Source organism: Piliocolobus tephrosceles, chromosome 4, assembly GCF_002776525.5.
Source record: "Piliocolobus tephrosceles isolate RC106 chromosome 4, ASM277652v3, whole genome shotgun sequence".
Lineage (NCBI taxonomy): Eukaryota > Metazoa > Chordata > Mammalia > Primates > Cercopithecidae > Piliocolobus > Piliocolobus tephrosceles.
Genome location: NC_045437.1, coordinates 42,025,248 through 42,042,022, shown reverse-complemented (window position 1 = coordinate 42,042,022; position 16,775 = coordinate 42,025,248). Strand labels below are relative to the sequence as shown.

Sequence of the window (16,775 nt, the reverse complement as noted above, 5' to 3'; positions counted from 1 at the left end):
TGTAATTTGAGAAGACCGGCCCCCCGTCACTGCCCTGGCCCAGCCTCTTTCTCTGCCAGCCTATATAAGGCATCGCACCACCATTATTAAACGAGACTTGATCAGGCTATTTGTCTTGTCTCCATTTCTCGTGTTTTCTTGTCTCCTCCATTCCCACTCCCCCTTTCAGGGTCCGTTCGACTGTCCTGCAGGTCGGGACACCTGGCGCCCGAACAGGGACCTGGACATGGGGGAAAAAGTGAGGAAGAAGGCACTAAAGTCGGCCGAAAGTGAAAGTGGAAGAAAAACTCCTCCGGACGTCGCGGGAACCTGCCGCGTTGGAACCAGACGTAAGTAATAGTGCCTGATTATGGGACAAGAATTAAGCCAGCATCAGATTTATGTAGGGCAATTAAAAGAGGCTTTAAAAGCATGAGGAGTAAAGGTTAAAAGTAATGATTTGTTTAAATTTTTTGATTTTGTAAAGGATACCTGCCCTTGGTTTCCACAAGAGGGAACCATTGACATAAAGAGGTGGCGTAGAGTGGGAGACTGTTTTCAAGATTATTATAGTACTTTTGGACCAGAGGAGGTCCCGGTGACAGCCTTTTCCTATTGGAACTTAATCAGAGATATAATAGATAAAAAGGAAAAAGAAAAAGATCCTGAGGTAATGGCGGTGGTTACTCAGACTGAGGAAATATTAAGAGGCAGCTCCCAAACTGACCTCGAAAAACCCACACCTAGTAAAGAAATAGACTTGATATCACTACAGAGCGACGAAGAGGAGGCTGGGGCCCCCTCAATAACAAATATAGAAACATCAAATAAGGAAAAGGCCAGAAAATACCCAGTTTTACCTACAACTAATGAAAACAAAAGTAAAAATAACCTTAACCGTTCAGAAGTAGACTGGGATAATTTGGAGGAAGGGGCAGCAAAATATCATAGTTCTGACTGGCCACAAACTTTTACTTATCCTCCTCCCTATAATAAGGCTTCTGCCCCCGCAGTTATGGCAGTAATAGACCCAAAAGAGGAGTTTAGAGAAAAGATTGCACAACTTGAAGAGCAAATAAAGCTCGAAGAACTGCATCAGTCTTTAATCACTAGATTGCAGAAATTAAGGACAGAAAGAGATAGTATAATTTAGAATTTGGAGATTTAATAACCAGGGCTACCCAGAAAAAGTGACTTGATAACATGGTACCAATAAGTAAGGGATGCTCTCTCGGTTTGCTTTTGCCACTTTCAAGATTTTAACTTCTCAGGTTATTAATCAAAATTATTGTATAAGTTAGCCAATAGAATTTTTAGGTTAAAACAACAGATGGGGGGTTTGTGGAGTGTTTAATGTCATGGGCATTTTTAGTAGCATAGACCCTTTGTTCTGCATTTGAATGTTTTGTATATTTTTGTTTCACAGTTAATCTTCCCTCCCCAAGTTTGCTATTCAAATCCACTGCCTGAATGACATTTCTAGTAGTCTGATGTATTTTTTTGAGGAATAGTTTGTGATTCCAATGCAGGTGTCTTCATTACCATTACCTCTACACTGCAGAGGAGGCAAAACTCCTTTATTAGAATTACTGCACATGTGTATGGGGAAAATAGTTTTGAAAGACTAGAATGATATAAGTGAGCAAAAGTTGGTCAGCTTGGCTATGGAGTGGTGGCAATAATCTCTAAACATTCCTAAAGACCATGAGCTGAACCTAAACTCCCTTGGAATCTGAACAAAGGAATATAAAATTGCCATTTGAAAACGACCAGCTAGTCTGGACCTCAGAGATAGATCAGCCAGTGGCCCAAAGCCATTTCAAGTACAGAAATTGTATTGAGACTACAACTTAATAAATTTGAACATTAAGTATAATTTTACCACTTTTCCTCTTTATAAGCATATTTGTAAACTCAAAACTGCACAGAAGTGACTTTACTTTCTCAAGTTTGATACTGAGTTGACTGTTCACTTATCCCTCACCCTTCCCCTTCCCTTTCCTAAGGCAATAGTGCACAACTTAGGTTATTTTTGCTTCCGAATTTGAATGAAAAACTTAATGTTCTTTATACCTTTGTATGTATGATCTACTTTTGTAACAGACCATGGTTGTGTCCAAGGTAAAACCACAGTGATATTTTTGGATGCTTTGTCTGCAATCTTGACTTGTTTTTGCAGTATCATTATTCAGACTTCAACTTGTGAATCTTTTACTTTTAAACATCTTGATAATTTGTTGTTGAGAGCTGTTCATTCTAAAATGTAATGAAATTCAGTCTAGTTCTGCTGATAAAGATCATCAGTTTTGAAAGGTCACTGATTTTCCTCTTCCCTCTTAGTTTTTTGCCCAATATATGGAGAAGAGTAATGGTCAATCTTAACATTTTGTTTTAATTGTTTAATAAAGCTGCTGGGCAGTGGTGCAGCATTCCTACCTAATGTCATAAAAGCAAAATACTTACATAGCTTTCTTAAAATATAGGAATGACATTACATTTTTAGGAAGAAACAAAAGGGCAATACAATTTATCCCCTTACTTGCAGGATTAGGCATAACTACTGCCGTAGCAACTGGGGCTACAGGCCTAGGGGTTTCTGTTACTCAATACACCAAATTGTCTCGCCAATTGATCTTAGATATGCAGGCCATCTCTAGTACTATACAAGATCTACAAGATCAAGTAGATTCTCTGGCAGAAGTAGTGCTCCAAAATAGAAGAGGCCTAGACTTATTAACTGCAGAACAGGGAGGCATCTGCTTAGCTTTACAGGAAAAGTGCTGTTTCTACGCCAACAAGTCCGGAATTGTCAGAGATAAGATCAAGCGTCTACAAGAAGACCTAGAAAGACGACAAAAAGAGATGGCCAATAACCCGTTTTGGCCTGGGTTCCATGGACTCCTTCCCTATCTTATGCCATTCCTAGGCCCCCTGCTTTGCCTATTGCTCTTACTCTGTAGGACCTTTGGTCTTCAATAAGCTCATGACATTCATTAAGCAACAAGTCGAGGCTATCCAAGCGAAACCTATACGGGTCCATTATCATTGCCTGGAACAAGAAGATTGCGGTGGTTCACACACCCATTATGACCACCTTCCCTATGCGCTGAACTGGACAGCCAATGACGGGTAAGAGAGTATCATCTCTCACTAACCTAAGACAGGAGGGCCGTCATAAGCTACTGCCTAATCCCATGACGGGTACCAGTGATGAGATGTATTACTCCAACCTAAGACAGGCGCAGTTCCCGAGGGATAATCTTCTAGCCACTATTATATATTAAAAAAGGGGGGACCTGTCCGGAGCCATGAGGCCCGGAATTAGCCGACCTCTGTTGCTTGATCTCCGCAAAGCGGAGACAAAATGGCACATTTCCGGGTTCTTCATTATAACCTGTTCCCGCGCGCCTAAAACCTTTCCCGTGCGCGCCTAAACCTTTCCCGCGGGCGCCCAAACCTTTCCCACCCGCGCCCAAACCCTTCCCGTGCTAACCTTTTCGCGCCTAGAAAGATATGCAGCCAGGTGGGAACTGAACAATGAGCTCACTTGGACTCGGAAAGGGGAACATCACACACTGGGGCCTATCATGGGGAGGGGGGAGGGGGTAGGGATTGCATTGGGGAGTTATACCTGATATAAATGATGAATTGATGGGAGCTGACGAGTTGATGGGTGCAGCACACCAACATGGTACATGTATACATATATAACAAACCTGCACGTTATGCACATGTACCCTAGAACTTAAAGTATAATAAAAAAAAATAATAATAAAGACATAATGAAAGTTCAAAAAAAAAAAAAAAAAAAAGAAAGAAAGATATGCAGCCTATGGCGCAGGTGAGATCCTGCGCCCGGGAAAATTACAAACCCACGGCGCATGCGCAATTGTAATTTGAGAAGACCCGGCCCCCCGTCACCGCCCTGGCCCAACCTCTTCCTCTGCCAGCCTATATAAGGCATTGCACCACCATTATTAAACGAGACTTGATCAGGCTATTTGTCTTGTCTCCATTTCTCGTGTTTTCTTGTCTCCTCCATTCCCACTCCCCCTTTCAGGGTCCGTTGGACTGTCCTGCAGGTTGGGACATTTGAGATATTTTTTTATGTACTGAAGACTGATAAAACTATTGATGCCAGCTAACCTGAAAGATCCCATGAGGAGCTGACTCACTGAAGAATGCAGTTTCTGTATTTTGATGATTTCATCCCCTTTACCCCAAACAATCAATGACCCCAATTTTTCAGTCTCTTGCTCTCCACAATCTCCTTAAAAACTCCAGATCTGGGCCGGGCTTGGTGGCTCACTCCTATAATCCCAGCACTTTGGGAGGCCGAGGCGGGTGGATCACGAGATCAGGAGTACAAGACCAGCCTGACCAACATGGTGAAAACCCATCTCTACTAAAAATACAAAAATTAGCCGGGTGTGGTGGTGCACACCTGTAATCCCAGCCACTTAGGAGGCTGAAGCAGCAGAAGGCTGAGGCAGGAGAATCGCTTGAACCCGGGAGGCAGAGGTTGCAGTGAGCCGAGATCACACCACTGCACTCCAGCCTGGGTGATGGAGCAAGATTCTGTTAAAAACAAAACAAAACAAAACAAACAAAAACCTCCAGACCAGAACTTCTCAGGGAGGTGAATTTGAGGGTCCCTCCTATTTCCTTACCTGGCTGCCCTGCTATCATTAAATTCTTTCTCTGCTGCAAGCCCTGCTGTTTCAGTGTTTCAGTATATATTTATGTTGTTGCACAGCAGGTATACAAAACTGTTAGTCCTGTTACAATCAGACACATCTTTTGTGTTGGGTTTGTCTTGTTTTTTTGTTGTTGTTGTTTGTTTTTGTTGTTTTTTGTTTCAGAGGACCTAATTGGATTCTTCAGCAAGCTAAGTGATTTGAAGAGTGAGGCTAAGCCAATGTAGTACTAGAGGTACACTGGTCTTCTTTGGCTTAACATTTGTCTGGAATTATAATTTCCTGAATCTAAGAAACTAGTCATTGTAAGATGTGTCATTATTTCAATACTACTAAGAAAAATCTGCTAATTAAACTATGTCACAGCCCTGAAAGACCACTAGATTTAAAATATATACCTGTTTCAGAGATATGAGAATGGCAAAAGACTTATCTCAAAATGATTAAATTCAGGTATTCCGTTCTTTATTTTCAATTCTTGGTGTTATTTTATTTTGTTTACTTATTGTCAATAGCAAGGAGTTTAGAGTTGCAATTTTTAAAATATATTAACATGATTGCATTTGTCTTTTTACAGAGTACTTCAAAACATTGAAAAAAATTGTTTACATGGGGAAATTATTTTCCCTCTCCAATTTCTGTAAAGTAACTTCTCATAAGCAATTTTACATTCTTGTCCCACTTTTTAGTTGTCCCCCAAGATTGAGTAGTTCATATTGAATGGTGATTTGTGCCAGGCCCTCTGCCAAGTGTACTTTCTACTTTACTTTATTTACTTCTCATTTGGAAATCATGGCACAGAGAATTATCTAATTCAAATATTGTCTGACGCAGAGTTTGGGAGGGGACCTGGACATAGAAAGTTTAGTCCCTCCAATTCTGTTCCCTTTCTTTTAGCCTGCTTTGCTTGGAAAATACACTTTGTGGTAGTTTTGTAGTGTGCTTGCTTTTCCATTGTCTCTATTTTGTAGAGGTACAGCCTCACTCAGGGAGATTTTAGGTGGTACAGTTTTGTCTGTGGATGGATGGATAAATGTAATTTTGCCATTCAGTGTTAAGGAATTTATTTTTGGTGTAAATTTAAGGTCTATCTTCCAATCTAATTTTTTATGGATATGATTTTTTGTATCCCTTCTCCCAGCTCTCTAAATCAACATAACCAATGTGAATTCTGAGTTCATTATTCAATTACTTATTTTTAATTTATATCTATTTGTCGATATGTAGCTACGTATTTTAATGGATATTTAAAAAATATTAACTTTATAAAATATAACCATGCTCTAGATAGTCTTATCAATCTTTTTTTAACTGAACATTATATTGTTATGATGCAGCCAGACTTTTGAGTAATTTAATTTACTTATTTGAACTTTGTAAAATATTCCATTTTGAAAATATACCATAATAATTTTCATCCACTCTCCTAATAACGGAGTTTTGGATCCTCCCTTTCCATCAGATTTTTGTCACTGTTAAAAGCAAAGATACCAACATTTACATATTTCCTGGTGTGCATTTATGTGCAAGAACTTTTTTGGGAGTGTACTCTGAAATGGAATTGGTAGGTTTTGAGATATGTGACTTGCAGCTTCATAAGACAACAGATTCTTTTTCAAAGTGATGGTACCACACATGTTCCCACTTACAATACATAAGATACTCTAAAGTTTCATATATTCTCTAACACTTGGTATTGTCAGGTATTTTGACATTTAATCACTGAAAGGGTGAAACTAGCAGTGACCAACAATCGTTGAGTAGTCAGGCAACTTCACCCCATATGGATGTTGTTGACCACCAAAGGATTCCCTCCACAGATGCCCCTTCCTGATTGCTCATTTTGATTTATCAGATTCTGTTCACGATTACAATTGTTATGAGATAATCCTGGCACTGTAACATCTTCCCAAACTGAGAAGAAGCTAAGGCCCATTTTTGTGCTCTCAGTGTTTATAATACTGCTAATTCAAGGCTATTGGAGAGCTTGATTTTTGTATGCAGTTCAGTCAGTTCTATCTAAGAAGCAAAAATTGGAAATGTATTTGAAACTTACAAAAAAAAAAGGTTTAAAAAAGTTTTAAAAATAAAACTGCTATGGAAACTGCTTTACCTAAAGTTTTTGTCCACAACATTAATTGGATTACCTATCAGGGCAGATAAAGTTTAGTCATGAGGATAGGTCGCAATTTTGTCAAAAATAATTTGGATCCAGCTGTCTTCTGTAAAATAGAGAGTTTATGATGCCATGTCATGGCTAGAGTTTCACGGTAACATCTATTTGATCTTTGTGTGTATGGATATGTGTTTCTATGTATGTTACATGTATTATATATTATGTCTACAATGGAATCACATTGGTTTATAAGTAAATGAGTGCTCATAAATATAGTAAGAAAGCCCAAATGCTTTTCAAATTTATGTGAATTTAGTAATCTTTAATAACAAATTTGCCTTAAAATTATTGATAAAATAAAAACAGAAAACTCTTCAGAATTGTCAGCATACATTTTTGTCTGGGTTTACTAATTAGAAGAATTTTATATTTGCCTTTGCTAGATATTTTAAAGTGCAAGGATTTGACGTGAATGTTATAAGAACATAAACTCAACCAAAAACAGAATACTCTTTCTTTGAATGACTTTTTTGATAAATAAGGCTAATTTAACATTGTTGGCTCCATAAGAACAGCTAATTTTTCTGAATTATCAGCAAAAATGCCTGTGTGTTTAAGATTTTTGCTTAGGCAAACACCTGATATTCACAGACTATGCAAATGGTTAACAACAACAACAAAAACTTTGAGCGATGATTATCTTTGCCTAATGTCTCAGTTCTAACAACTAATGTAGATAAACTGCTACAAATGAATAAATTGAGTAAATATATATAAAATCAATGCTTGTAGGTGAATTTTTAATGTAACTTAAAAATCTTAAAATTATTTCAGATACCATTGAATGTCTGAGTCATTTCTGATTTAAAAAGAATTATGACATAGGGCATTAGTCACACTTTTGAACCCATTAATGTGAAATAAAATCTATGCTACGATTTAAGCATTAGTGAATCTCAATGAGTTGAATAAGAATAAGGTCCCAGTCTGGAAGGTAATCAAAGAATAAAAAGGAATAGACCCAATGGATGCCTGTATACCTGCCCCCATATAGGCAGGCAATGAATGTGAAACAATACCACCTGCCAGAGGGGCACTGAAGTAACCCAAATAATCCAGGGTGTTAGAGTGAGACACTGTCTCAAAATTAATCAACTATTTTATTACAACAAATTAATAATAAATTTATAAATAAATAAATTAGTATCAACATCTAGTTTATGGGTGTTAGATCAGAACCCATAAACTAGATGTTAACACTAATTTATTTATTAGTTAATGCATTTGAGGGAACAGGAGAGTTTCAAAGTCCCAAATGAATATATTCTCTACAGCACATTTTTATATCACAGTCTTCTGAAATGCCTACAGAAAGAAATGAGTCTTAGTTGCTGTAGGTCCTGAGATGGGCAGAGATTATGAGAGCGAGCATCACATAGACTTGGTGCTATGGACTGAATTGTCTTCCCCAAAATTCATGATAATTTTTGTTTTGCTAATCCACAAGGTAGTGGTATTTAGAGATGGGGCCTTTGGGAGACAATTGAGTTTAGATGAGGTTATGAGGGTTGGGCTTTCATAATGGGATTAGTGCCCTTACGAGAAAAGAAAGAGATAATACGTCTCTCTCATTTTCTACCCTTCTCCATCTCTCACTTTCTCCCCCTTTCTGCCTCTCCTTCTTTCTCTGTGCCATGTGAGAACACAGCTACAACACGGCGATCGGCAAGACGGGAAGAGAGCCCTCACCAGGAGCCGAATCACTGGCACCTTAATCTTGCGCTTCCAGATCCCGGGCGAGACCCACCGGGGCAGACTTCTGTAGCTGCCTGGAATTGTCTGATCTGGAATTAATGCCCTGGAACCCTGTGGCTGTCAACTCAGAAGGCACAACGCTAAGAGTCTTCCTCTGGTCCTCTGTAATCTGCCTCCATTCCTTGTTATTTGTTTTGCTTTGATTTTCAAGTAATGAATTTATTTTTCCAGTTAACATAATCAACCAGCCCATGCCACAGCATATTAAATCACGAAGTACAAATCCAAGAAAGATAATGTTTTTATTAGGTTGCAAAACTTTAGCAAATCAATATAGTACTTTTTATTGCAAGAAAAGCATATTTTTATTAGAGACATATATTATTTTAGTGATAATTTTCGCTCCAAATATATTTAGGTACTAAACTAAAACACTGGTTTTTAATAATGGTTTATAGCAGAGCAAGTTATTTTATACGAATTAATGTCTTTGAAAACTACAGTTTCTCCTTTTAAATTGAATTCTCTCATGCAAGCTGTTGAAGTTTATAGCAACAGAGCAATTGTGTGTATGTAAGACATGGCTCTGCTTTGTTCTGGCATGGGACCAAAGCCAGGTAGGGGTCCAATGTGTGAAAAGTTTTAGAATTCTATCTTGATTCGACGTCAATGCCACCTTCCAAGCACTTTAAAAAAATGTTAAAATTTTGTTTATGTGACATTAGTGAGTGTAAATTATTTCAAACTTAGCGAAAAACAAAGACCAAAAACCAGAAATATCATTTGACCCAGAAATCCCATTGCTGGGTATTACCCAAATGAATATAAATTGTCATATCATAAAGACACATGTATGTGTATGTTCATTGAAGCACTATTCACAACAGCAAAGACATGGAGTCATCCAAAATGCTCATCAATGGTAGACTGGATGAATAAAATGTAGTACATATACACCATGGAATACAATGCAGCCATGAAAAAGAACAAGATAATGTCTTTTTCAGGAACATAGACAGAACTGGAGGCCATTATCCTTAGCAAACTAATGCAGGAACAGAAAAACAAATTCCGTATGTTCTCACTTATAAGCTGGAGCTGAATAATGAGAACACATGTACACAAAGGGGAATAACAGACACTGGAGCCTTTTGAAGGTGGATGGTGGGAGGAGGGAGAGGATTGGGAAAAATAACTAATGGGCAGGAGGCGTCATATCTGGATGATAAAGTAATGTGTACAACAAAACCCCCATGACGAAAGTTGATCTATTTAACAAAGCTGTACATGCACCCTGAAGTTAAAATGAACGTTAAAAAAGATTGCTTTCAAAAAATCATTAAATTTTCACATAAATACTGGAATCCTCAAAATCAGTCATTTCAAACAACACGAATTTCAGATGATCCCTTTTATTTAGAGGTCATGCATCTCTTTGTTTTGATGTAATGTTACATCCTTATATCAGTCTACTTTTAAAAATTCTACTTAAAACGTATTTATATTTTTAAAATACATATATTGCCAGCTTGGAGAGACGTGGGGTACTTGACGTTGTCTTCACACGTTCATTGTCAATTCTCTACAAATGCTGCTGCCGCCGCTGCCATCAAAGTTCTTATGCTTCCTCTTGGGGGAAGCTGTCAATTCGTCAGTCTTAACGTGTAATTTATGTATGACCCATTTCAGTGCTTCTTGGCCTTTATTAGCATTTGAAGATATCGTTCTTGCCATCAGTCCTTCAAGGTAACTGCTGAGACTCACTCTCTTCAGTGATTATGGCTTCTTGAGTCAAAATAGTTTTTTTGGGGGGGTGTCCTGAGGATGTGGTTTGGGTATAAATCTCTCATCTACTGAAATTGTATTTGTAAGTGAAATATTAGTAGATCTAAGTTCCATTGTTTTCTCTACAGGATTAACTACAGAATATTCTAGTACATATGTTTTGGGTTTTGCTGCACCAGTAACAGGTTTGCAGTTCCCACTCTGTGCGGAGAAGTCTGTAGCTGTGCAGCTCTCCGGAGGGATCTATGCGTCTGTTCAACACGTCATCCCACACCATGCTCAGGTTCACAGGGCTTGGGTATTTATGCATTGCAGCTGTTGTAACAGTTTCCCACGGGTGCTGAAAAACGTGCTCTAAAGTCCAGATCTTGATGCTGCAGACAGTCCGAGAGATGTCTGGGCAGCGCAGGAGAAAATGAGGCAAAGAGGTTACATATGCCCCATGCCATAAAGAGCACCCCAGCCAGCCTCGCAGTATGCGGGTGCCATCGGCCTCACTCGAGGGACATCCCAAATCCCTCCTTCACCCCTTAAGACAACGTAACCTTTAAACCTTTTAAAGCAGGGATCCCCAGCTTCCCAGGCAGAGAACCGGTAGCGGTCGGTGGCCTGTTAGGAACCCTGAGGCACAGCAGGAGGTGACTGGCAGGCAAAGGAGTACTACCGCCTGAACTCAGCTGGTCTGACGTGACTCAGATTCTCGTAAGAGCGCCCACCCTATTGTGAACTGCGCATTCGAGGAATCTACTTTGCGCGCTTCTCCTGAGAATCTGACGCCTGATGATCTGAGGTAGGGCAGCTTCATCGCCAAATCATCTCTGTCTTCCCAACCCCCATCCATGGAAAAATTGCCTTCCACAAAACCAGTCTCTTGTGTCACAAAGGTTGGGGACCCCTGATGTAAAGAACACTGTTAATGTCTATTTCCTGCCTTCATCTGGAGGGCCACAGCCAGTTTTGAAGCAACTCCAGCAAGTGATCCACCTAGCTGTCCCCTCCCACTCTGTTAGTATCCAGAGCTCCTCAAAGACCCTCTGGAATTTAGACTAAAGCAAGATTGCGCCACTGCACGGAAGCCTGGGCGACCCAACTAGCAAGACACTATGTAAAAAAAAAAAGGGGGGCTCCGAGCTGGGTCCCTGCCCCCTTTCTGTCTGCTTCAGGCCCATCTATACCAATCTTGATTTACCAGCTTGAAATCAATTTCACAGGTGGAGAATAGGGAAAGGCTTTATTCAACACATGTACAGTTTCGATGGAAGAGTCATAGCAATTTTGAGTACATCTAAAAGAACAGTTCTTTAGCACATTGCATATTATTCATTCCATGAAGAGAGTTTCTCTAAATGAAAAATGTTTAGGACGTTCAGGAGGGAAAGAACAAATTAAGGAATGATCTCCACAGCAGAGACCTCAAGGCTCTTGTGCGTGCAGGGCACAGTTCCAGCGTAAAAGTCCGCAGGGACAGAATGAGGGTCCCCACTGGGGTGCCTCGGGCTCCTTCCAGGGCAGTGTTCGTTGAAGCAGGTCGTACCGCAGGCTTGCTGAAAGGCTGGGGTTCCTCTCCTTTCCGATGGAGAGGAGTGGGTTCCTGATGGAATTCCTGATGGAATCCTTCCTGATGGAATCGTGGGTTTTCAGCAGCTTCGGGGGGCGGCCTGGACTGCAGAGGTCGCCATGGGCTTGTGTCCTTCCATCTCCGCAGGCGCTGGCATCTCCAGGCTTCATCAGACCTCTTTGGACCTCTCTGTAGGTAGCATTTGCATCTTCTTGAGGTGACTGAAGCCCGCCTTTGGTTTCAGCCATTGATTCCTCGACAGGGGAGTCTCGAGGCCCTTTTTGGCCCCTCTCATCTCCGGGAAGGGCTCCGTGCCCGGTGGAGGCGCAGTGCAGCAGCCAGCCAGCAGTGGAGCTCCGGTAGAGCTGATGGCATTGGCAGGAATGGCGACTCAGCACAGGGAAGTTATCCAGTGCCCAGGCCCAAGCTTGCTCTCGGTTCAGGTCCCGTGGCATGTGGGACTCTGGACCTGTCTGCCTCCAAGAGAGCTCTTCCAAGGTTGATGGATGGAACTCCATAGCCGCAGCCTTCCAAGGCTTGACCAGGCTTAGCTGGTCTAGGAATAGAGCAAATGACTCAGTCCATCACTGACTGTGGGTTTTTATAGCATTCTGTCTTGTACAGGAAGTCGGACATAATACAATCATGTGGGGATTAACACTTATTTGCCCTGCTTATTGCTTCAGACAGTGAAAGGATTATGGTGAAAATGTTATCATTTCGGAAGGCCCTATTGAAAGCCCTTGGGTTTTTATTGGATCAGGTGGTAATAGGGTGGGGCAGGGGGTGAGAGAATGGATCCAGTTATTGGCAGTTTTTTTTAATTTCAATAAGAAATTGGCATTTTTCAATATTTTGCAATTAGGTGAGATGTTAGGTGTACACTTCTTAAAGATATGCTTTATCAAATTAAGGGAACTCTCTTTTTCAATTTGCTATGATGATTTTTATATTAATAATAAAACTGAGTTGAATTTTCAAAAAGTTTTTTTTGTATCTTCAGAGATTATCATGTATTTTTTCTACTGCTAATGTGAACAATAACAGATTGATTTTCAAATAACAGACCCAAGTTGAGTTTCTCATAAGCTCCATTAGATTATGGTGCATTTTTTAAAGTATATTACTTGATTCAGAATGCTAACATATTATGATTTTGCCCTGTAATTTTGAGAAATATTCCCTGATGAAAAAACTGAGGAGGGGGCACTAGAGTGATGAATGAAATGTGCATATAAATACTTAAATTTGCTAACATTTAAAAAGGCCTTTCTGTGTATGTTGTTGTCCCACTCAGCCAAAGACTTTTCAAATACAGGAAACATGTTTCATTTGCAGCATGTCAACAGTCAAGATTGGCCTCAGTCAGTTCTATTTTTGAAAAGACTGAAACAAATTTTAGTACAGAGTAAATTTTTGAGTATTCCAACAGCAGGGAAAAAGCACTGAGGTATATGAGGTGAGCAGAGAGACATATTTTATTTGTTTGGCTTTCCCCTCAAAATATTGCTGAAATAAACACTCGTGTGAGATTGCTTTATTAAAGAGTGCTGTCCTTACAAAGTGGGAGTGAGAAGAAAGAGGAGAGGGGCAGGGACGAGTATATTCAATGCTATGCTTCCTAGTTGCTCAATCTTGTATCAAGCATGACCAGTGGTGACTTTACTATCAAACCAATAAAGTTTAACTTTAAGGCAAACTTCCAAAGAGTTTGTAAAACATTTGTCCTAAAACATTTTTGTGATTCTCTCATAAAGAAAATCCCCTATTCCCTGTATGAACATGGATTCCACAAATTTGAACCCACTCTGAACACCACTGATTTGTCGATCTTATGGACAATCTTCTGAGAGGCCGTATGAATAACTGCTTCTCAGCACAGTCCACTTAGGAGGAATAAAAGGATGGAATATATCCACTGTTGAAGAGATAACACAGTTCTCACAACAAAAGACCCCAGTGTACCAAATAGAAGAGAGAGGGAATACTAGTATTGAGTTGGCATTAACATGCATGTAAGGTAGCCTGAGAACTACAGTTAGGCCTCATCTCATACATTTTCAGCAGAGCAGGGGGAAGCACGATTAATTCCTTTCTTTCTTCAAAGAGAGAGCACCTTACAATAGTATCTTGCTATCTGCTGAGAGACCCTCAGCTCATTCTAGGGGTACTTTTAAGAAATGTCTACATAGTATTTGTCCCATGCCTTGGATAAATTGCTACGTTGTACAAACTTGAGATTCAGCTTTACCTTTAGAAGGACTAATCTAAATTCCAACAGCTCAGCTATGGATTAAGACTCACCATATTAAATGTGATGTTACTGTTGCATTTTTATATGGTGTGTAGGAAAAGAAACAAAACACTCTCAAATAGTATAAGCATAAAAATATTTATTATGGGATAAAAGTCACTTAAAATCTGGTAGAAAAGTGTAGACACAGATTTTAGGCTGAATGTCAGGGAATGATTTTCTGAATCACATTACAAACTGGTTCTCTAAAAGACGTTGCTGTCATACATTAGTAAACACTGTAATTAACCAATTCAATCAAAGCTAAATCAAAACTTCCATCTTTATCTAATTATGTATCATGTTTGCCTGGAAGCCAGTAGGCCATCTTGTGCAGAAGACTGCAAGATTCTTTTAGTCTAGATACCTCCCACTTAGGTCAGTGATAGCTATTATTTGCTTTCTCTGTGTCCATGGCTGTAATAATTTTTTTTTTTTTTTTTTTTGAAATGGAGTCTTGCCCCGTCACCCAGGCTGGAGTGCAATAACGTAATCTTGGCTCACTGCAACCTCCTCTTTCTGATTTCAAGTGATTCTCCTGCCTCAGCCTCCTGAGTAGCTGGGATCACAGGTGCCTGCCACCACACCTGGCTAATTTTTTGTATTTTTAGTAGAGACTGGGTTTCACCATGTTGGCCAGGCTGGTCTCAAACTCCAGACCTTGTGATTTGCCCGCCTCAGCCTCCCAAAGTGCTGGGATTACAGGTGTGAGCCACCACGCCCAGCCAACTTTTTTTTTTTTTCCTTAAATTTTAGAGACTGGGTCTCACTCTGTAGCTCAGGCTAGAATGCAGTGGTACCATAATAGCTCACTTCAGCCTCCAACTCCTGGGCTCAAGCAATCCTTTTGCCTCAGCCTCCTGAGTGGCTGGCATTACAGGCGGACACCACGACATCCAGCTAATTAAAAACATTTTTTGTATGTGTAGAGATGGGGTTTCACCATGTTTCTTGGGCTGGTTTTGGGATTCTAGCCTCAAGTGATCCTCCTGCCTCAGCCTCCCATAGTGCTGGGATAACTGGTGTGAACTACTATACCCAGCCCACAATAAAATTGTTCTAGTCTTAGAATCTTTGTACTTTATATTCTTTCATGAGGGTAACTCCACCTTTAGATTGTTTTCTTTTTTTTTGAGACAGAATCTTGCTCTGTTGCCCAGGCTGGTGTGCAGTGGTGTGATCTTGGCTCACTGCAACCTCCACTTCCCATATTCAAACAATTCTCCCACCTCAGCCTATTGAGTAGCTGGGATTATAGTTGCAGGCCACCATGCCCAGCTAATTTATCTGTATTTTTAGTAGAGATGAGTTTCCATCATGTTTGCCAGGCTGGTCTCAAACTCCTGGCCTCAAGTTATCTGCCCATCTTGGCCTCCCAAAATGCTAGGATTACAGGTTTGAGCACTGCACCTGGCCCAGATTTTTTTTTCTTTGCTTTGTTCATTGCATTATTCATATCAAAGTGGAGGTATCTCTGATAATTCTGTTTTTACTACACTAGCTAATATAGCATCCTCTTAGTTACCTTTCCATCTAACTTGCATTAGGTTTCTTGATAGCATTTATCACATAAACACTGTCTTATTTATTTGTTGTCATGCTTACTGCTTTGTTTTTTTTTTTCAGCCCCTGATTGTGTCAAACAGTTTATGGCCAAGTCCATTTCTGCTTGTTGATCACTTATCTCTGGAACTTTGATCACTTTGTAGCACAATATAGACACTTAGTATTTGTTAATGAAGAGACAATGTATTAAAAGACTGGGTGTGGTGGCTCATGCCTGTAATCCCAGCAGTTTGAGAGGCTGAGGGGGCAGGATTGCTTGACCCAGGAGTTTGAAACCAGCCTGGGTAACATAGGGAGACTCCATCTCTACAAAAATTTTAAAAATTAGCTGGGTGTGTGGTGTGCGCCTGTAGTCTCAGCTACTTGGGAGACTGAGGTGGGAGGATTGTTTCAGCCTAGGAGACTGAGGCCAAAGTGAGCAGTGATGCCACTGCATTGCAGACTGGGTGACAGAGCAAGACCCCATCTCATAAAAAAACAGCAAAAGAAAAAGAAAGAGTAGTCTTCAGAGCTCTAACCGATTATAAACCACCCCAAAAAAGGATCAAAGTAAAACAATGATTGTGGATGACAAAAGTATTAGAACAGCCATGGTTAAAGACACATTTGACAAGGAAATTTGGTTATCTCTATGGTACATAACAATTTAATATAATAATCATAATTAGTTCTCATAACATATTCTAAGACATATCAGAATCACAGGAATCTCATACAATTTTGGAACACATACTAATAGCACATTTATATAAATAAAAGTCAAATAAGGTTACAGATCATTTCATATTTGATAATGATAATTTTATTATACCAAGTAAGCCAAATATGTCTCCTTGGATTTCAGAGGATGTAATGTCAAAAAAATTAGTGAGACTAAAACCCTAAATTTAGATTTAGATTTTGGAAAGTTTGTGAAACATCAAAGCTTGAAAACACACTATCACAAAATAGCATCACAGGTCATTGTAAAATAAGCCATTCATTTGGTCAAAGTGGTAACTCAAATATTTTAAAAACAAAAAGGCA

The 16,775-nt window shown here is 39.7% G+C and overlaps 1 pseudogene; it reads right to left on the bottom strand.

Annotated features, from left to right (window-relative positions):
• Positions 1–9,986: 9,986 nt before the first annotated feature.
• Positions 9,987–12,408, bottom strand: LOC111545557 (annotated as a pseudogene).
• Between the last annotated feature and the right edge of the window lie 4,367 nt (positions 12,409–16,775).